The sequence below is a fragment of the Mauremys reevesii genome, unplaced genomic scaffold (genome assembly GCF_016161935.1).
Source record: "Mauremys reevesii isolate NIE-2019 unplaced genomic scaffold, ASM1616193v1 Contig13, whole genome shotgun sequence".
Lineage (NCBI taxonomy): Eukaryota > Metazoa > Chordata > Testudines > Geoemydidae > Mauremys > Mauremys reevesii.
Window position 1 is genome coordinate 244,357 of NW_024100749.1, and position 15,603 is coordinate 259,959.

The 15,603-nt window shown below is 49.3% G+C and overlaps 1 pseudogene; it reads left to right on the forward strand.

The window, feature by feature from the left end:
* LOC120392960 overlaps positions 1-4,842 on the forward strand; it is a 28,530-nt pseudogene extending 23,688 nt beyond the window's left edge.
* The last annotated feature ends 10,761 nt before the right edge of the window (positions 4,843-15,603 follow it).

The following is a 15,603-nucleotide window of genomic DNA, read 5'->3' on the forward strand; positions in this document are numbered from 1 at the left end:
GCCTGCTGTTTCCTTTGCCCCTCTGCCTGCCTGGTGCAAGTCCCTTCCTCCCCTGGTCTCAGCCCTTCCCCTCACCTAAGCACTGCCCCACCCTCCCCTCACCCTCTCCTAACCTCTGGGCCCCACCCTCCCTTCAGCCTCCCTCTGCCTCCCTGGTGCCCACATCTCCTGCACATGCCTCTGCCCCCTGGGGCCTGCCCTTCTCCACACCCCTCTCTCTGCCCCCTTCTGCCCACCTGCTCCCTCACCCCCCATTCTGCCCCTTTGGCACCAATGCCTGTTCATTCGCTCCCCCCGCCCCATGGTTCCACCTCCCCCACTCCTCATCATCTCACCCCCTGGCAGCTCACCCACCCCTTGATTTCCCCTGCCCCATTGGAGCTCCCCCATTCCCTCACACCCCTCTGCCCGCTGGTGCCTGCCCCTTCCCTTGCATCGCTGTGCCCCCTGGGGTCCAACCCCGTCTTCTGCCCCGGTGCCCACCCTCCCCAAACCCCTGCAGCCCCTGGAACCTGCCCTTCACACCCTCTGCCCCTGGTGCCCGCCCCTTCCCTGTTGTTGTGTATTTGGTTGTCATGGTTTTTGTTCCTATGGCAACTGAGTTAGATTATTAGGGGATAGCCCAGCCGGCTTCGGCCGGTTGGGTGAGCTCTGTGTCTGTAAATAAAGGGGTAGTTTTGTTAGCTGTCTGCTCCCTGGCCTCAAGTGATTTCTTCCTAAACCGGCTGCCCCCAAGGATATAACAAGTGGCGACGATGGATGGGATTCCGGTGCTGCTCCAATAACAGAAGGAAGTAGAAGTCAAGGTAAAGAACAAACAAACAAACAAAAAGCTGCTTGTTTACACTGACTGTGAAAGTGAAACTAAAAATCATGGCTACTCTGACCAGGCCACTGGAACCTTTTGATGAGAATATAGAGCAGTGGCATGTGTATACTGAGCGTTTTGAGCTTTTTGTTATTGCAAATGACATTACAGAAGCAAAGAAGGTGCCAATATTCTTAAGTGTTGTAGGGGCTACCTCCCTACTACGCAGCTTACTACACCCTGTTAAGCCAGCAACTAAATCTTAGTGACATTGTGGAAATCCTGGGGTCCCATTTTTCCCCAAAACCACTGGTAATTGCTGAAAGATATAGGTTCCACAAAAGAGACCAAAAGGAAGATGAAACAGTTGTACAATTTGTAGCAATTTTAAGAAAGCTAGCAGAACACTGTAAATTTAAGGAGATGTTAAATGATGCCCTACGTGACAGGTTAGTGTGTGGCCTCTACAGTAAGCTAGCTACAAGGGAGGCGCAATACATCGGTGCATCCCCTAGGGTGCAAAAAGTGTCACAAGAACCGACCCACAAAACTGTGCAGAGTCAAGAATGTTACCGCTGTGGTAAGCCGGGTCACCAGGCATCAAAATGCTGGTGTAAGGACCTGGTGTGTCGACACTGTGGCAAAAGGGGACACATTGAGTGTGCCTGTACACACAAAAAAAAGAGGCCTGTGGTCTGGCCGACAAAAAGAGGAACCCTGCATACCCTAGAGCAGACCCAGGATGATCAAAGTGACACCTCATCGCAAGAGAAAGTGCCACTTCATGTTTTGTCTTTGGCAATGGGCTCACATGAATACTGGGTAACCCCGTTGTTGGATGGCAAACCTATACGCATGGAACTGGACACCGGTGCAGCCGTCTCGCTGGTCTCCGAAACTGTGTATAAAGAAAAGCTACAGCATCTTCCGCTTAAGGCAACAAAAACTGTTCTGAAGACGTATACGGGAGAAGCTGTGCCCATGTTGGGCACTATTGATGTTAAGGTGGAGCTCAATGGACAGGCTGCTAAATTGCCACTGTTTGTGGTAAGCGGTAACTACCCAGCCTTAATGGGTAGGTCTTGGCTTGGGAAGATTCAACTAAACTGGGCAAAAGTGCACTGAATGACTAAAGAAGAAACCAGTCTAACCCCTATACTAAGGAAACATGCTGCTGTTTTTGAAGATAATTTGGAAAGTATGAAGGAAATCACTGTGACATTGAACATTAAACCTGACAGTCCACCAAAATATCTAAAAGCCCGAACTGTGCCATATGCCATCAGGCCGAAAGTCAAAGCAGACCTGGAGCATCTGGTCACCAATGGAGTCCTAATACCAGTTACCCATAGCTCATGGGCCACTCCTATCGTTCCAATAGTGAAGAAAAATGGCTCTCTCCGGATTAGCGGCAAAAGCTTCTTTGTCATGTCAGGGTGTGAGGAATGCACCCCAGTGGGCACCCCTACACCCATGGGACTGGCCTGAAAACCCATGGCAACGTATTCACGTTGACTTCGCTGGCCCTTAAAGGAAGCATGTTCTTGGTGGCAGTAGATGCCCATTCTAAATGGCCAGAAGTCTCTATAATGCAGTCCACTACTGCAGAGTACTATCCAAAACTACGAGGACTCTTTAGTCGTTTTGGTCTGCCAGAACAACTTGTGAGCGACAATGGACCGCAGTTCGTCTCTCAGGAGTTTCAGAATTTTATGAAGGCAAATGGAATACACCACATCACGTCAGCACCATATCATCCATCCACCAACGGATTAGCTGAAAGATTTGTGCAGACAATGAAACATGCTTTGAAATCAGCAAGGGGACAACACTCCATTCAAAAGCATCCGGATACCTTCTTACTTTCCTACAGAAATACACCTCATGCTACGACCAAGGCATCTCCGGCCTTTCTAATAATGGGACGACAGCTGCACACTTGCTTTGATCTGCTGAAACCTTCTGAACCCTGACACATTGTGCAACATCAGCAGCAAAATCAAGTTATCAGACGGGCACCCAGAGCAAAAGAGCAAACCTTTAGCCCGGGACAGCCATTTTTGGCTCGGAATTATACTTGCAGAGCTAAATGGGTCCCTGCCACAATCATCATTCAAACAGGACCTGTTTCCTACACAGTCCGGACTGCAGAGAATCTTACCTGGCGGCGACATGTAGATTAGCTGTTGCCATGTCATGCCAGTCCTCAGGACACATCTGCAGTTGAGGGGTCTGACTTCACCTCTTCTGGTGAGACACCGAATCACGAATCACCTGTTTCTGACTGTCCTCCACCATTACTGCCGGCGGCTGAGATACCCCTTTGCCCAGTACGAGCTGATACCACCTCCTCACCTGTTCGTAAGCGGACCCTGAGCCCATGGTACTTTCGGGTGCAACAACACCAGAAGTTCGCCGTAATCCACCTAGAGACAGAAGGCCTCCTCATCAGCTGGATATTTAGCTAGGGCGAACCCACGGTTATGGGGCAAAATAATCCCCAGGGTTTAGCCGGGAATGGAGGCAGTCTACCCTCCTTCTCTAGTCTAGTGTGTGTTTTATTTTAGGAAATGTTCTTATTAGAGGGGGGAGGAATATGTTGTGTATTTGGTTGTCATGTTTTTTGTTCCTATTGCAACTGAGTTAGATTATTAGGGGATAGCACAGTCGGTTTCGGCCGGTTGGGTGAGCTCTGAGTCTGTAAATAAAATGGTAGTATTGTTAGCTGTCTGCTGTCTGGCCTCAAGTGATTTCTTCCTAAACCGGCTGCCCCAAGGATATAACACCTGTCCCCCCATTGCCCTTGTGCCTTCCCCACCCCTATGTCCTTCCGTCCACCCCCTCTGCTCCTGTCTCCTCCCCCTCCCCTTTCCTCTCCCAGCATCAGCCTGTCCCCTCCCCTCCCCCCCTCTGCTGACACCTCACCCCTCCCCCGCTCCTCCTGCCCTTCCCCCTCATTGTTTCCTCCAGGCAGAGGGGCCCTGACTCCCCTCAACCAACAACCCCTCCCCCGCCTAGTGATTAACGGGGACACAGGTTAATTTCCCCTTGATCCCAGTGACCAGCCCCTGCCTCTGCCCCCGGCCCTGACTCTGTGACTCTCTCCCCAGTGGACGTGACTCTGGATCCAGACACGGCTCATCCCAACCTCATCCTGTCTGAGGATCGGAAACGTGTGAGAGACGGAGACACTTGGCAGGATCTGCCCGAGAAACCTCAGAGATTTGATACGCACTGAAGTTCTGGGCGCTGAGGGGTTTGCGGGCGGGAGACGTTACTGGGAGGTGGAGGTGGGAGACAAGCCTGAGTGGGTACTGGGGGTTTGTAGGGAATCTGTGAGCAGGAAAGGGGAGAGCACATTCTCACCTGAGGATGGATACTGGGTTGTGTGGCTGGAGGAAGGGGAATACGAGGCCGGCACCTCCCTCAGGACCCCCCTCCCCGTGAGCGTCAGGCCCAGCCGGGTGGGGATTTTCCTGGACTATGAGGCGGGCGAGGTCTCGTTTTACAATGTGACTGACAGGTCCCATCTCTTCACTTTCACTGACACCTTCTCCGGGAGGCTCCGCCCTTATTTTCATCCTGGTCTCAGCGCTGGGGGTACAAACGCGGCTCCCCTGATAATCTGCCCGGTCCCAGCTCAGGCCGGAGGGAATCTCGGTCCATGACAGTGACCCCGCGGCACAGACTGGCCCCTCCCAGCCCTGCTGCTCTTCCCACCCCAGTGGTGGGGGCCAGTTACTGCAGCAACTGGACTTTCTGTGCTGACCGGATGCTGCCAGTTTCCCTTTTCAACTGGAGGTTCCAGTCAAAAACCGGACACCTGGGAACCTCCAGCCCCCACCTTCCCCGTCCCCTGCCCCAGGGGTAGCAGATGGTGGGGTTGGGGTCATTCACTCCTGTCAGAATTTCTACTCCTGTGAAATCTCAATGTAAAATATGAAAGAAAAAAGATTATTTTAATTTAGAAAATATTATTGTAACAAGGTGTAAATACAAGACTATTTTAATTTACATTTCAACAGTATCTCAAAAACAAGCATCTAGCCATATAAATCTATTTCTAGAAATGGAAGTATTTACTTTTTTAATCTTTCCTCAAATCTCTAACGAACATCCTTTGGATTTCAATTGTGGAATTTCAAGAACTCCAAAATATTTATCTTAACAAAATAAACTATTAAATTGTCAGACTGGGTTGTTCAGTGACAATGTACATGTGTCATAAACATTGCAATTACACACATGTGCAGCTGCTCTCTCTCTCTTCTCCCCCCCACCCTTATTGTCTTAACTGGTTCTCTCTGGCAGGTAGGGCACATACACCCACCTCCTGCACTACACCTTTGAAAATTAATAGTTGAAAAAATGATAGAATTAAAAGCAGCAAAGAGTCCTGTGGCACCTTATAGACTAACAGACATATTGGAGCATGAGCTTCCGTGGGTGAATACCCACTTCGTCGGATGCATGTGGTGGAAATTTCCAGGGGCAGGTATAAATATGCAAGCAAGAATCAGGCTTGAGATAGTGAGGTTAGTTCAATCAGGCAGGATGAGGCCCTCTTCTAGCAGCTGAGGTGTGAACACCAAGGGAGGAGAAACTGCTTTTGTAGTTGGCAAGCCATTCACAGTCTTTGTTCAATCCTGAGTTGATGGTGTCAAATTTGCAGATGAACTGAAGCTCAGCAGTTTCTCTTTGAAGTCTGGTCCTGAAGATTTTTTGCTGCAGGATGGCTACCTTTAAATCCTGTATTGTGTGGCCAGGGAGGTTGAAGTGTTCTCCTACAGGTTTTTGTATATTGCCATTCCTAGTATCTGATTTGTGTCCATTTATCCTTTTCCGTTTAGACTGTCCAGTTTGGCCGATGTACATAGCAGAGGGGCATTGCTGGCATCCCTGCCTGCGCCCTGTGCAGCAGCACTCTTGGATCAATAAGCCGTAAAAGCAAATACTTTCTAAAACTAAAACAAAATGTAGCCCCTTCTTTTGCAATGTTCTCCAGGAGGCAGCAAGCACTTTTCATCGTTGTTCAGTGGGGGATGGAGCTGCCCCTTGCCCAGCCACTCTATGCTGCGCTACCTCACAACAAAGGGACTGCGCCAGCAAAGGCAGGAGGGGAGACACACATGTTATGGCAGTTCCCCCCATCCCCCTAGCACTCACCGGGAGATGACTTTGACTCTGAGGGAGCTTCCTGGAGTCTGGACCTGAGCAGCTGGGGCTTGGTATTTGATTTTATGGGTTATTGATCCAAGAGTGCTGTGTTGTTTCCGTATTCAAAACAGTATTAATCAAGTTGATAGTCTTAGTTAAATACATTTTTCTGACGATAGTGATATTGTGCAATAGAGGGAAACTGTTAAGCGCTTACTGTTTCCAGTCCATTTTTACATTATTTAAAACATATATAGATCGGCTTACAAGGCAGGTGGGGGGGGGGGGGGCACAGGGAGGCGCAGGATATGGACCCATTCTGGACACCACCAAAAATTATACAAACCTGTTGCCCCTGCCGCTGTGCCAGCACAACGGTAAATAGAAGTCGTTGCTGCACTATGTCATTGTCGGAGAAAAACTTAGTTCTCACTTTTTGGTTGGGTGCAGCAGAGTCAGATACTTTATTTTCTCTTTACAATTGTATAGAGGAGGGAGTGCCCTAGGACACAGGGTTTCCCCAGTCCTAGGCAGGTCTCTCCCCAAGTAAACAATTACAGCAGCATTTATACTTTTTGTTACATACAATAATAGCCAACGGCTGCATTTTGTTTATACCTAGGCCATCTTGATATATTATTTTTCTCACTTCTATTTAGACGCCAATTTACATTCATTATCGACACAAGGTCGCAACGACTTCTCCCACAGTTCTTTCCCACTCGCCTCACACAATCCTCACTTCTACAAGCCTCGCGTTATTAGGGTTACAGCCAGCCTGACTCTTGCTCACAGAGACTGTCATGCATTGAAATCCCTGTCCGTTCTTGCTCTACTTCCACATCATCCATTAGTTCACAGGGGCACTTGTTAGAGCTGTTATTGTGCAGCAATAATAAATACAGAGAATGATAAACAATTCGCTTGGCAAATGTTTAAAAACACTCCAGATGTATTTAACATGGGGAGAGATGCAAAGTGTTTGATTTAACAGGGAGCCATCCGCTCAGGTCCACTTCATTGCAGGGGTTGTAAAGTTAAGTCCAATCCAAACAGGACTTTTGCCTGGCATGAAATCCTGTATGAACCCCCTCCTGGGATCTTCTCATTTCTGTCCCCACCAACTGCATCTGAGGAGGGGGGAGGCCAATGCTTATGTGGCTGCATCCTCCAGACTTTCCAGAGTCCCCCATCCTAGCTGTGAGGGGAGGGGTCTGCAGGAGGGGATTTGCCGATCCCAGCTGTGAAGGGACCCATCCAGACATGCAGGACTGTGGGCAGAGATATGACTGAGAACAGGAGGTCTCATGGGCAGCATGAGATGTGTATTGAGAATTGATCCTAGAGTCAGTATTTTCTGTGGCCACCAGCTGGAGGGTTCTATTGTTTCTGGTTCTGTTTTTGAACATAAAGAATTAAGGGGCAAAAAGAGCGGGGGGATGGAGAGAAATTAACAAAGGGGAAAGTGAGGCTGAGTCTCAGGGGAAACTTCCTGGCAGTGAGATCTGTGAGGCTGGGGAACCATCTCGCCCACAGGTAGCGCTGGGCACCCCATTATTCCATGTTGCCTCTGGGAACCCTGCATCATCAACCCCCCCCCCAAGACCTCACAGTGCATATGAGCTGAAACAGCCCCACAGCCACCTCTGGGTCCTGCTCTGGGCCTCCTCCCTGTGCTGCCTGCAGGCTGAGTGAGGCACAGGCATCGGTAGCAGCCTGGTGTATTGCAGCCTCCAGGATTCCCCAGAGGCAGCAGGTGGTGCTGCCCCCAGAGTATGTCAGCTGCACTGCACAGCAGTTACATTCCTGCTGGGACTTCACTCCTCCTCCCCAAGGAGGAGCTGCCCCAGCGGGCAACAGGTCTCTGCAGGGCCAGGGGCCCTAAGCAAGAGCCCCTGGTGAGTCGCACGGGAACACACAGTGCAACAGGGGAGAGTCTAAGGGGAGATCCTGGAGGAAGCAGAATCAATTGTGAACAGGCCCTAAAGTGCCGGGGCTCAGGGCTTTGGGCTGTTCTGCCTGTAGCTGGTTCCATGAGGTGAGGCCCATGGTGGTGAAATGAATGAATGAGACTGAGGCCTGGTCTACACTAGGCGTTTAAATCGGTTTTAGGAGCGTAAAACCGATTTAACGCCAAACCGCCCACACTAGGAGGCACCTTATATCGATTTTAATGGCTCTTTAAACTGGTTTCTGTACTCCTCCCTAACGAGGAGTAACGCTAGTATCGGTATTAACATATCGGATTAGGGTTAGTGTGGACGCTGATCGACGGTATTGGCCTCCGGGAGCTATCCCACAGTGCACCAGTGACCGCTCTGGACCGCAATCTGAACTCGGATGCAGTGGTCAGGTAAACAGGAAAAGCCCCGCGAACTTTTGAATATTTCCTGTTTGCCCAGCGTGGAGCTCCGATCAGCACGGGTGGCGATGCAGTCCGAAATCAAATTAAAAAAAGAGCTCCCGCATGGACCATGCGGATGTGATCGCTGTAAGGGCAGGCAAATCCGTTCTATCAGCGCTCCGTTACAGAAGATGAAATTCAGAATCCTTTTTTTTAAATCTCCAGACAGACGCCATAGCAGGGACTCAGCGCACTGCAGCGTGACAAGCGTAACGGAAAGCCAAAGAATCAAATGGACGCTCATGGACTGGAGGACTGAAGCTATTCCACAGTTCCTGCAGCCTCCGAAAAGTATTTGCATTCTTGGCTGAGCTCCAAATGCTTCTAGGGTCAAACACAGTGTCCGCGGGTCAGGGCATAGCTTGGCAATCTACTCACCCACCCACCCCCAGAAGCGAAAGGTAAAACAATCCTCTGACTTTTTTACATGTCACCCTATCTTTACTGAATGCTGCAGATAGACACGATGCTGTAGCCGTCAACACCAACATCCTTGCTCCCCCCCCCCGCCATGGGCGGCTGATGGTACAATACGATGGCAATCCATCCTCGTCATCAGCATCAGCTGATCGTACAAAAAGATGGAAATCCATCCTCATCATCAGCCTCAGCTGATGGTACAAAAGGACTGGTAACCGTCCTTGTCATCAGCCTATTGGCCCTAATTTTTTCTGGTGGATGGATGGTGCAATATGGCTGGTAACCATCCTCATCATAGCAACAGGGGGCTGAGCTCCATCAGCCCCCACCCTTCATGTGTAAAGAAAAGATTCAGTTGCCCCTGGACTAGCAGTGGGATGCTGGGCTTCTCTCCTACACACTGCTTAATGTCCTGTCTGGACTATCATAGCAGCTGGAGGCTGCCTTCCACTCAGTTCTCACTAACAAGTCAGTGTGTCTTATTCCTGCATTCTTTATTAATTCATCACACAAGTGGGGGGACAATGCTACGGTAGCCAAGAAAGGCTGGGGGAAGAATGGAATCAACAGATGGGGTTGTTACAGGAGCACCCCCTGTGAATAGCATACAGATAATAATTTCTGCAGGCTCTGACACAGAGCAGCTGTGCTCTCTGGTTCTATGATACGGTGGTTCTCTAGCACACTTGCCTATATTAGACAGCACTGATTCTATTTTTAGATACCAAAAAGGAGGGATTGACTCAGGGAGTCATCCCCAATTTTTGCTTTTGCGCCCCTGGCTGATCGGCCAGGGGCACTTATGACAGCAGCTAATGGTACAAAACGATGGAAGGTGCAATATGGCTAGTAACCAATCTTGTTTTTGCGCCCTGGCTGATTGGCCAGGGGCACTAGCAGCAAATGGTACAAAAGGACTGGTAGCCATGATCATCCTCAGTTCCAATTTATGGAAGGGTTTGGATGGTGCAATATGGCTAGTAACCATCTCTGCTGTCATGCAAAAGCAAAAGCATGCTTCTGTGTAGCGCTGCTGAATCGCCTCTGTGAGCGGCATCTAGTACACATACGGTGAGAGTCACAAACGGCAAAACAAGCTCCATGATTGCCATGCTATGGCATCTGCCAGGGCAATCCAGGGAAAAGTCGCGAAATGCTTGTCTGCCGTTGCTTTCCCAGACGAAGGAGTGACTGATGACATTTACCCAGAACCACCCGCGACAATGATTTTTGCCCCATCAGGCACTGGGATCTCAACCCGGAAGTTCCAAGGGGCGGGGGAGGCTGCGGGAACTATGGGATAGCTAGGGAATAGCTACCCACAGTGCAACGCTCCAGAAATCGACGCTAGCCACGGACCATGGACGACACCACCGATTTAATGTGTTTAGTGTGGCGCGCACTCGATTTTATAAAATCTGTTTTACCAAACCGGTTTATGCAAATTCGAATAGTCCCGTAGTGTAGACGTACCCTGAATTTCCCCTCCCCGTTCCTCTCCCAGGGCCCTGGCTGCTGCAGCCCCCCACCCCACCCCTGCTCAATCTCTAGGAGGCTCTCAGCTGTCCAGTCTGCCTCGATTTCGAACTGTGGGCAGAATTTCTGCTGAGTCTGCATCACTCACAGCTGGGAGGAGTTAGAAGGAGACTTTCATGGACAGGTGTAAACACCGTCCACCATCACGGCAGGGTGTGTGGAGCCCTCCTGCAAAATCCCTGCTCTGTTCACCAGAACCAAACCGGCTGGGGCAGGAGCTTCCCCACGAGGAGTTATTGTCGCTCCCATTGCTCTAGGTGGCTTCTCAATACACCACAGAGGGGATTAAAGGTGCCGTTACCCCCAACTCTGTCATCAAGGTCCCCCATTTGCCCACCCCACCCAGTGCCAGGGGCCCCAAGTGTCTCCCATTTTCTGCTTCCAGATTTCTGACACAATCCGTGCAGTTCTGCCTGCTGATGCCTAGAACATTCGCTGAAGTGTTGGAATTGATCAGATGCAGCATTGAACCATTATTGTGTTACAGAGAGAGGTGAAATGCATTGAGTTGAATGTAAGACAAAAAATACACGTGTGCCTGCTGGACGGGATGAAGAGGGGCATTGGGGGCAGAGAAATAGGCAGTTTGGGGAGAGGGGTTTAGTTTTGCATTGAGGGATGGGGGATTATACAGATGGGAATAAATGGGGATGGGTGACAGGGGAGGGAAGAGAGGTTGAGGGCTCACCTGAGAGGCGGAGGTGGATGTGACGGGTCCTCATAGCACAACCTAGACTGTGGGACCACTGAGCCCTCCAAACCCACCAACCAAGGCTGCCTTTCGCCCTGTGATCCTGGTGTCAACCTACAAGCCTTGACAGGCACTGCACATACACAGCCACTCACAGGCAGGGACACACCCAGCTGTGTCACATGAATGATCTCCCAGCCACTCATGGACCATCAATAGGGAGGCTCCAGCCAATTCCCCACAGCTCCCCTGCCTTACACCCCACAATTATACTGCCTTGCACTGCTCAGGAGTCTGGCCCATGTAAATTCATTACTTACTTCACCACTTCTTCATAGGAAAGTGGACATGCTCCAGCCTTTGTAACCTGAGCTGAGATTCCCCCTAGCACTTCAACGAAACACACATTGGTGTAGGTAAAATATAAAACAGATTGATTAACTACAGAAAGGTAGGTTTTAAGTGCTAAGTATCAGGCACAGAGATCAAAGCTGGTTACCTAAGAAATACAAATGGAAATGCAGGCTAAATTCTGACTTTAATGGACTAAGCAAGCTTGAATCAAGCAATGTCTTGCCCTAACAGATGGAACAAGCTGGTAAGTTCGTTAAAACACAGACAGGACTCCAGGCCAGCCTGGAACCAAACTTTCCCTGTCCCCAACTGCCCCCTCCTGAGACCCACCCCCAAACTTCCCCCTTAGGGCCCCACCCCCTACCTGCCCCTGACAAACCCCTGGGACTCTCATGCCTATCCAACCGCTGCCTGTCCTCTGACTGCTCCCCCGAACCCCAGACCCATCTTACCCCCCTTCTCCCTGCCCCTGACTGCCCCCGCGAACCTCTGCCCCATCCAACCCCCCCTGCTCCCCATCCCTTGACTGCCCCCCCAAAACCCCCTATATCTTCTCCAACCCACCAGCCCCCTTACCGTGCTACTCAGACCAGCATGTCTGGCTCCACGCAGTGCCAGACACGCTGCTGCATACATGCTGCCGTGCTCCCCCATGAAGCCACAGCTCCCCGCCCTCCCAGCACCTGCCTTCCAGATTTGAACACCTCAAAATTCAGGAGTGCTCAAGCTCAGTTTGGGCAGCTGTTACTTCATTTCTCTTAAATCAAATATACTGATCCACTGTAACTTGCTGTAGAAAAAGTAGGATAAAATTGAGCAAGAAATGCTTCCCAGTGGTTATTAGGACTGGAATTGCTATTTTCAACAGCCACTGCCTTTTTGTTTGTTTGTTTGAAAGGAAGACAGTGATATTGCATGGGCAAATTCCCCATAGAAAGAAAGAGTGGAACAAAAGAATAATAAAGGCACCTCAACTTTTCCTCATGTATGGAGGACAGTCTTATAATATGCAGCCAGATATCCTCCAATCACACAAGCTGAAAATTGTTCCACTTTACTGCAGCTCTGTAACCATATGGGACCCAATCCTGTCTGTGTTCTGTGCTCAACCAAAAGTCCTGCTGAATGACCTGTCCAGGGCTGCGGCGGAAGGAGGGTGAAGGTGGAGGGGGGGAGAGCGCCGGGGTTGGGCAGCAGGAGGTGCGGTGAGGAGCCCAGGGTTGGGGTGGGGCAGCCAAATTTTTTTTTGCTTGGGGTGGCAAAAAACCTAGAGCAGGCCCTGCAAGTGATGATGTCACTCTCCCTCTTTTATACTTTCTTCCAGCTGCTAGAAAGATCCTTGGGAGGGGTATTAGGCCTTGTCTACACTAGTGTTTTGTCAATGCAAGTTACACTGACAGTCAAAAACCAGTATAATTACATCGCTTGTGCATGTTCACACTATGCTCCTTCTGTTGGCAGAGCGCAGCCGCACTTGGTGCTCTAGCATCAACAGTGAGAGCAGTTGGGAAGGCTGGATCCCGCACTCCTCTCTACTGGGGTGGTCACTGTTATGAACTAGGTCTGGTGATTAATCACAGTTAACTCATACAATTAACTAAAACAATTAAATTATTAAAAACAATTTTAAATTAATCACGATTAATCACAGTTTTAATCGCACTGTTAAACAGTAGAATACCAATTGAAATATATTAAATATTTTTGGATGTTTTTCTACATTTTAAAGTATTTATTTCAATTACAACACAGAACACGTTGGGGGGAGCTGGGTTTGCCTGGGGGAGGCAGCAGCTGGGGCTGGGCAGTCACCATGGGGGACAAGGTTCTTCTCACTGTAGAGGATTTTACATCATACATTAATAACCAGAGGAAATGAGGTGATATCAGTGGGGATTTTATTTCCAAATGGAAGAATTAGAGAGAAAACAGCAACATCTGCAGCTGGAGACGAGTGTCTAGTATTTGAAAAATGGCCTTTCCTTAAAGGTGACCTGAAGAGGTGAGAATAACTGGGAGCTGCTTCCTTTTGTGATTCTCTAGGTCACATAGGGGAGGCCTGATAGCTTCCAGGCAGGGTTTTTTCCACCTGAAAAAATGAATTCCTCTTGAGTTTTCTCCCCAAAATACCTTCACTCCCCTGTTGTTGCTGTGGCTGGTTGGGAAACTACCATGTGTATCTGGAGCTTTCTTAGGGCCAGTCTACACTTAAAACACTGCAGTGGCACAGCTGTGCTGCTGTAGCACGTCAGTGAAGATGCTCCCTGCACCAACTTCCCTGCAAGCTGGTAGCTGTGTTGGAAGAAGCCCCTGTTGACAAGTTTACACAGGGGTTAGATCAGTTTAACTGTGTCAATCGGGGGTGGATTTTTCACACCCCCAGGGGTGTAGTTCTACCTACTTAATTTCCTACTCGAAACCTGGCCTCAGATTCTCAGCACAGATGAAGGTGCTGAATATTGAACTAACAGATCTTTTGTGCCAAGTGTTCTTAAGACCAGAATTTTTAATTAGTAAAAGAATAAAAAAGTTTGAAGGCCTTTTTCACCTCTATTGATCCCAAGGAAGCAACGATCAGAAAACTCATTATTTGATCTTTTCATGGTCACCTTTAAAAATTGTGGCTGCATCACCTCAATTCAGGATTAGGTGGAAGGGAGCTTGATGTTGGTAAAGGTCTGTGCCCCAGAAAGGTCCAATCACACCTTTCTACCATTACTTAATTACACTAATAAATAAAATGCTGATGAGGAAGGTAAAGCCCTGACACTAGGAAGTGTAATTTCAGAGTCATAAAATATGAAGTGTAGCCTTTTCTATTTAGAGTAAATGTAGTGATGTCTTACATCACTCTGGGTTTGGTTCTGGTTGCTACAGTTTCCAGCTCAACAGATTGAAAGTCACCTCTGCTACGCATTTCAGATGCAGGGTCTCTAGGAACTCATGAAGACCAAGGATAGTGACCACACATACGTCCGCCACGTCTAATCTGCATTACGAGTTTTATTAGAGTCACAAGCAAGATTATAATTACCAAAGCGTATATAAATCTTGTGAATACCTATGCACACGTTATTAATATAGTCATACTTGTATCCTCAAAGATACCCTTAGGGTCTGATGGATTCCTCAGCAATTGATCATCCATAGAGGGATGGTTCCTGCTGGAAATTTTCCCTTGGGCACTCCCAGTTTTACTCAACCTGGGAACCTGCCTTCTCTCTAAGGTGCAGGGCATCAAGTGCGGCACACCTAATTCGTGGAGCCATGCAGGTGTGGCTCCACTAATTAGGCACCTGAACCCCAGAGAGGATGCACATGCAAGACAGTGAGGTGGGAAGGGGAATAGGAGGTAATGGGGGGGAGTTTGGGGTGTGTAGGGCTGCTGAGGCGAAGGAGCAATGCCTCTCCCCTAACCCCTGCTGAGCTGTCTGGCCCCGGAAAGAGAGAGACATCTCTCTCCCAGCCCCAGCTCCGGGGCTGAGGTAACAGGTTGGAATGCAGGGGCTGCCAAGCCCGAGCTGGCCTTTGGGAATCCAGCTGATCTCTGCAGACAGGTTTGTATTTTCCTGTTACACTAGAGAGGGGGAACCTTCCCTCTGCAGGAATTAAAGTTCCCTCTGGGAGGTGACTGGCCTGATCCTTTGTGAGCTCTTGCTTTCCACTAGCCTCTCAGGTAGGGTGACCAGACAGCAAATGTGAAAAATCAGGACGGGGGTGAGGGGTAATAGGAGCCTATATAAGAAAAAGACCCAAAAATCAGGACTATCCCTATAAAATCAGGACATCTGGTCACCCTATTCTCAGGCAGCTCAGCTCCAGGAGTGCTGGGGCCCAGGAGAGATGCTTCTTCCCCCAACCTCTGCTGAGCTTCACTGGCTGGACAGATAAGTGCGTTGCTGAATCAACCTTCCTGAATATTCCTCACTGCAGAGCTTTCTTCTTCAGTGACATAAATTCTTAGAAATGCTGGTTCCTGCTCCTGACATTCCCAGCCATGTATTTGCCTTCATGCCTCCCTGTTTCCAACCCATGTCTTTGTTTTCTTCACAGAGCAGAGTTCAGTGGATTTCCTGTACTACTTCTCCCCTTAAAGTGGCAGAGTCAGAGCAGTCAGGACCTCCCTCCAAATGAGGAAAGCAATAGGGAGAACAAGAGCAATTACAGGCAGGTGGGGGCTTCTCTCAGAAATAGGCATTAGGGCTCTGACAAGGGAAGGCTGCAGCATTTCCA